General features: G+C 40.9%; 1 pseudogene; it reads left to right on the plus strand.

The window, feature by feature from the left end:
• Nucleotides 1-247: 247 nt before the first annotated feature.
• LOC102868971 lies at nt 248-2061 on the plus strand (annotated as a pseudogene).
• Nucleotides 2062-6474: the final 4413 nt, after the last annotated feature.

Genomic DNA, 6474 nt, shown 5'->3' on the forward strand with positions numbered 1-6474 from the left:
TTGAGGTTCTTAAGGATAAAGATCAAAGACACGCCTTTCCAGCTCTAGTGGTTTAGTGGTAAGAAACTGTGCTGCCAACTCAAAGTGATATGGTTCAAATCCACAAGAGAAAGATGGGCAATCTCCTCCTGTGTAATTTACTGCCTCTGAATGAATGCTCAGCTATGAATTGGTTCTAATTCGACAACATAAAGAAGGCAAAAGGCCTCCTTAACACTTAACTCTTAAATACCCACTGCAGCCCTAGATGTCTTCCTCAGGCATACCCGATCTGCCCACCCCTCTCACCAACTTCGAGATTGAACACACTAAGATCTTCATGAACAATCAATGGCGTAACTCAGTAAGTGGCAAAACATTTCCTGTTTTCAGTCTGGCAACTAAGGAGAAAATCTGTGAGCTGGAAGAAGGAGACAAGGCTCATGTTGATAAAGGGGTGGAAAGCTGCAAGAGCTTTTCTGATTGGCTCTCCATGGAGAACTATGGACTCTTAGGAAGGGGGCGGCTCCCAGTCAACCTGACCGATTTGATTGACAGGGATCACCTGCTGGTGGCATCGTGGAGGCCGTGAATTGTAGAAAAGCATTTGCTGGTGTGTATCTGATGGACTTAGAGTTCAGCATCAAAACTTTATGCTAAAACAAACAAACAAAAAAACAACAACAACTTTATGCTACTGCACAGGCTGGGCTGACAAGATCCATGCCTGGACGACACCTATGGATGGAGATGTTTTTGGTTATACAAGACTTGAGGCAGTTGGTGTGTGTGACCAGTTCATTCCTTGGAATTTCCCGCTGGCCACGCTTAGTTGGTAGTTAGGATCTATCTGCCTTTTCCTGTGGCAGCACCGTGATTGTCACCCTGGCACAGCAGAAGCCTCACTCAGCTCCTTATGCAGCATCACAGATAAAAGAGACAGGGTTTGCTCCAGGAGGGGTGAATATTGTGCCCGGTTACGGACCCACCACAGGAGCAGCCATCTCTTCCCGCGTGGACATCGACAAAGTGGCGTTCACAGGATCAACAGAGGTGGAAAAATTGATTAAAGAAGCTGCTGGGAGGAGCAATCTGAAGAGGGTGACCCTGGAGCTGGATGGAAAGACCCCTGCATTGTGTTTGTGGAAGCTGACTTGGACGACGCAAGGAGTTTTCTTACACACCAGGGAGTATTCTTCCACCAAGGCCACTGTTGTATAGTTGCATCCAGGTTTTGGTTTTCCTTGTTTTTGTTTTTTGTGGTTTTTGTTTTGTTTTGTTTTAACAGTATAAAAATGTAGGCTTTATTTGTGTGTGTATTGTTTTGGTTTTTTTTAAAAAAATTATTTCATTCATTTTCATGAACACTTACAGAGATTTTTGGATTTTCATTCATTCATTGTTGCACTTTTCTCCCTGCCCACCCCTCCCCCCACCCAGTTTACTCCTCTCTTTGAAAAGTAAAAGAAAAATTCCTTCATTGGTATACAATCCCCATCCCCCCACCCCCACCCCGAGTACACTCCATTATGTATCCAGGCTTTTTGTGGGAGAATCAATTTACAATGAGTTTTTTGGCAGAGTGTTGAGCGAGCTAAGAAGTATATTCTTGGCAATTCTCTGACCCCAGGAGTAAGCCAAGGTCCTCAGATTGACAAGGAAAAATATGATCAAATAATCTACCTCATTGAGAGTAGGGAGAAAGAAGGGGCCAAACTGGAATGTGTAGGAGGCCCGCGGGGGAATAAAGGCTACTTGATCCAGCCCACATTTTGCTCCAGTGTGACCAATGAGATGTGCTTTACCAAAAAGGAAATATTTGGACCAGTCTAGCAAATCATGATGTTTAAATCTTTAGATGAAGTGATCAAGAGAGCAGACAACACTTTCTAAGGCTTAACGGTAGGAGTCTTTACCAAGAACTTTGATAAGGCTGGGACAGTGCGGGTGAACTGCTAAATGGGAAATTCTGTCCAGTGTCCCTTTGGGGGATTCAAGATGTCTGGAAATGGAAGAGAACTGGGAAAATATGATCTTTATGAATATACCGAAGTCAGGACAATTTCCAAGAAGAATTCATAAAGGATATCACGAGGGTGGAGAGAAGCATCAGTGGCCAAGCATATTCTATTGTAGCTAATATATTCAATGTCTTATCTTGATTTTTCTAAATAAGTAAACCACATTAGTAACAATATCCGCACACAGTAAACTTGGCATATAGCTTACTCAGAACCATTTTATGATTCAATAGAGGATAACTAGTTATCAGTTAGTTTATTCATTTACTAGTTCCTTGAAATACTTGATACTCATGTTAACTGCCAAGTAGAGACGTTTTAATCCAAGTAGTTGTGAAATCCTTGATATCTCTTTAAATGTTGATTAGGATGTGGTGCCTGCCTGTCGAGGCATGTGATTCCTGAAATATGAGCAATAATCCCTGTATAAACTTCAATTAAAACAACCTTGCACATGAAAAAAACCCCTTAAATCTAACTTGCCATCAAGTCGCTTGTGACTTATAACAGTCCTATATACAATATCTCTGAACTCTGCTCTACACAGAGCCAATCTCACTGTCTCTGATACAACTAAACCCATTGCTCCAGTTACTATGCCAAGCCATCTCATCTGGGGTCTTCCTCTCCTGTGCTGCCCCTCTACCTTTCCAAGCATGATGTCCTTCTCTAAGGACAGTCCTTCTTGGCCACATGACCAAAGTATGTGAGATGGAGCTTCAAAATCCTTGCCTCCAAGGAGAAACCTGGTTTCACCCTCTCCAGGACAGATCTGTTTGTTCTCTTGGCAGTCAAGTAGTATGTTCAATATCCTTCTCCATCTTCACAACTCAAAGGCATTAATTCTTCTGCCATCCTTGGTTATTGTCTAGCTCTCTGATACATAGCAAGTAATTTCAAAGACCAAGCCCTGAATCAGGTGCACCTTAGTCTCTAGACTCACATCATTGCTCATCAGCACTCTGAAGAGGTCCCTGACAGTAGACTTTCCCAATGCAATTAGTCTTTTGATTTTCTGGCTACTAGTACCTGGCTTAAAGGAATAAAGCCCCAGAAATTGATGGTATACCAAATGATATATTTCAACTAACAGATGGTGCCCTAGATGTGCTCACCAAATTGTGCCAAGAAATCTGGAGGACAACCACTTGGCCAACTGACTGGAAGATATCTATATTTGTTCATATTCCAAAGAAAGATGATCCCACAGAGTGTGAAAATTATCTAACAATATCATTACTACCATATGCAAGCAAGATTCTGCTGAAGATTATCCAAAAACGACTGGAACAGCATATCAACAGAGAACTGCCAGAAGGGCAGGCTGGATTTAGAAGGGGTCGTGGTACTAGGGATATTGTAGCTAATGTTAGATGGATCTTAGCTGAAAGCAGGGAGTACCAGAGGAATGTCTATCTGTGTTTAATTGATTATGCAAAGGCATTTGACTGTGTGGATCACAACAAGCTGTGGCTAACTGAGAAGAATGGGAATCACAGAACACTTGATCGTGCGAATGAATGCAAACCCTAAACTTGGACCAGGAGGTAGTCGTCAGAACAGAGCAAGGAAACACTGCATGGTACAAAATTGGGAAGGTTGTATGCTAGGGATGTATCCTATCTCCATACCTTTTCAATCTTTATGCAGAACACTTTATCCAGGAGGCTGGACTGTGTGAGGAGAAATGTGGCATCAGGTTTGGAGGAAGACTCATCAACAATCTGTGTTATGCAGATGACACAACCCTGCTTGCTGAAACTGAGGAGGACCTGAAGCGCTTACTGTGAAAGATCAGGAACTGCAGCCTTCAGTAAAGATTGAGGCTCAATATCAAGAAAACAAAGATCCTCATCACTGGGCCAATTGGCAGCATCATGATGGAAGGTGAAGAGATTGAAATTGTTCACAGCTTTAGCTTGCTTGGCTCCACAATAAACGCTCTTGGCACCAGCAGCCAGGAAATTAAAAGACATATTGTGATAGGAAAATCTGCTGTTAGGGACCTTGCCAACGTACTGAAGTGTAATGGTGTCAGTCTGGAGACTAAGGTGCACCTGATACAGGCCATGGTCTTTGCAATTACATGCTATGCATCAGAAAGCTGGACAATTACTAGGAAGGATAGAAGGAGAATTGATGTCTTTGAGCTGTGGTGTTGAAGAGAAGCATTGACTGCTAAGAGAACAAACAGGTTTGTCCTGGAGAGAGTGAAGCCAGGCTTCTCTTTGGAGGCAAGGATTCTGAAGCTTCGTCTGACATACTTTGGACATGTTTCAAGGAGGGACTGGTCCTTGGAGAGGGATGTCATACTTGGGAGGCTGGAGGGACAGCACAGGAGAGGAAGACCCTAGATGAGATGGACTGAGTGACTGGGATAATGGGGGTAGGTGTGTCAGAGACAATGAGAATGGCACAGGATAGGGCTGTTATACAGGGTCACTGTGAGTTGCAGGTGACTCAGCAGCACATAACAACAACAACAAGAAGTACCTGGCTCCTAGAGTGTGGAGCCAAGCAAGCTGAAATTGTTTTCAATCTCAAGCTCTTCTTCATCTATCATGATGTTGCCAATTAGCCAAGTGGTGAGAATCTTTGCTTTTTTGATGTTGAGCTTCAATCCATATTGAAGGCTGAATTCCTTGACCATATGCAGCAAATATTTCAGGTCCTCCTCAGTTTCAGTAAACAAGGTTGTGACATTTGCATAGCACAGGTTGTTGATACATCTTCCTCCAATCCTGATGCCACATTCTGACCTCATACGGTCCAGCCTCCCAAGTGATCTGTTGCGCAGATTGAAAAGTTATGGAGATAAGATGTGTCCCTGACGTACACCTTTCCTGATTTTCAAACACGCAGTGTTTCTTTGCTCTGATGACTTCTTCCTGGTTGATGTATAGGTTTCACATAAGCACAGCTAAGGGTTCTTAATTCTCAAGGTTAGCCACAATTTGTTGTGATTCACATAGTCAAATACCTTTGCATAGTCAATGAAACAGAGATAGATATTTCTCTGGTACTCTCTGCTTTCAGCTAAGATCTATCTGACTTTAGCTATGATGTCCATCGTGCCATGGACTCTTCTAAATCCTGATTGCACATCTGGAAGTTCTTTGTTGATGTATTGTTCCAATCATTTTTTAAATAATCTTCAGTAGGATCTTGCTTGTGTGCGATATTCGTGATATTGTTCAATAATTTACACACTCTGTCAGATCATTTTTTTAAAATGGGAATAAATATGGATCTCTTCCAGCCAATTGGCCAGGGGGTCGTCCTTCAGATTTTCTGTCACAACCAAGTGTGTCCAGGGCTGCATCCATTTGTTGGAATATGTGAATTGGTATTCTATCAATTCCTGGGGCCTTGTCATTTACAGTTCCTTCAGAGAAGCTTGAATTTCTTCCTTCATCAACATTGCTTAATAATCTTATTAATAATAGTGAATCTAAAAAATAATAATTCTTAAATAAGATTTTGTAAGCATAATATAAAAATAACAATTTATATTGTTTTTTTCAACAACATAAAAAAGTAAAAATTCTCACAAATGAACCAATAAACTACAGTATGATAAACAGAAGAGTAGAAGTTGTCAAGTATTTCCCTTTACTTGCATCCACAATCAGCACCCATAGATGCAGAAATCAGGAGATCAAACAATGGTATTGCATTGAACAAACTGCTACAAAAGACTGCTTTAAGGTGTTAGAAAGTAAAGGTATCACCTTGAAGACTAAGATGTACCTGACCTCTGCCATGAAAATTTAAATTGCTTTATATAAATGTGAAAACTAGACAAGAAATAAGAAAGACTGAAGAACTGATTCCTTTAAATTATGGTGTTGCAAAAACAAATAAATCTATCCTGAAAGAAATACAGCTAAAGTGGGTCTTTGAAATTATGATTGTGAGGTTTTTTTCTCATATATTTTGGGCATATTACTTAGGAAGGTCTTTTACACAATCATAATTTCAAAGGCCCACTTTAGCTTATTTAGCTTGTGTGGTAAAATTGAGGGTGAGCAAGAAAGAGCCTCAATGAGATAGATTGACAGAGTGATTGTAACCATGTGCTCAAACAAAGCAAGGATTGTGAGACAGCATTGCACTTGACAGTTGTGAGTCAATATGAATCAGAACTGACTCCACAGCACCTAACAATGACAACTGGTGAGAAGCCAAGAGCAATGGCATCACTTGAGCACAAGGGATACAAATGACAGTGAGTGACATTTTCAGAAGGTGTGACACCAAAATTATTATAAAATTTCTGTGTAGTGTTCCAGTAAAAACTTATCTTCCATAAACATACCTTATAGTTACAACAAACATATTTTGTGTCAACATATCTATAACGTTAAAACTCTATGCTACCTATGCACATCTAAAAACTTCTCCAACAGAGTAGAAAGGGAAGCCACAGACTTGAAAAAGTAGTTGGGAATGACATGTCAGATAAGGGACTTAT

The sequence above is a fragment of the Elephantulus edwardii genome, unplaced genomic scaffold (genome assembly GCF_000299155.1).
Source record: "Elephantulus edwardii isolate Elephantulus edwardi_28Jun2011 unplaced genomic scaffold, EleEdw1.0 scaffold00005, whole genome shotgun sequence".
Classification (NCBI taxonomy): Eukaryota; Metazoa; Chordata; class Mammalia; order Macroscelidea; family Macroscelididae; genus Elephantulus; species Elephantulus edwardii.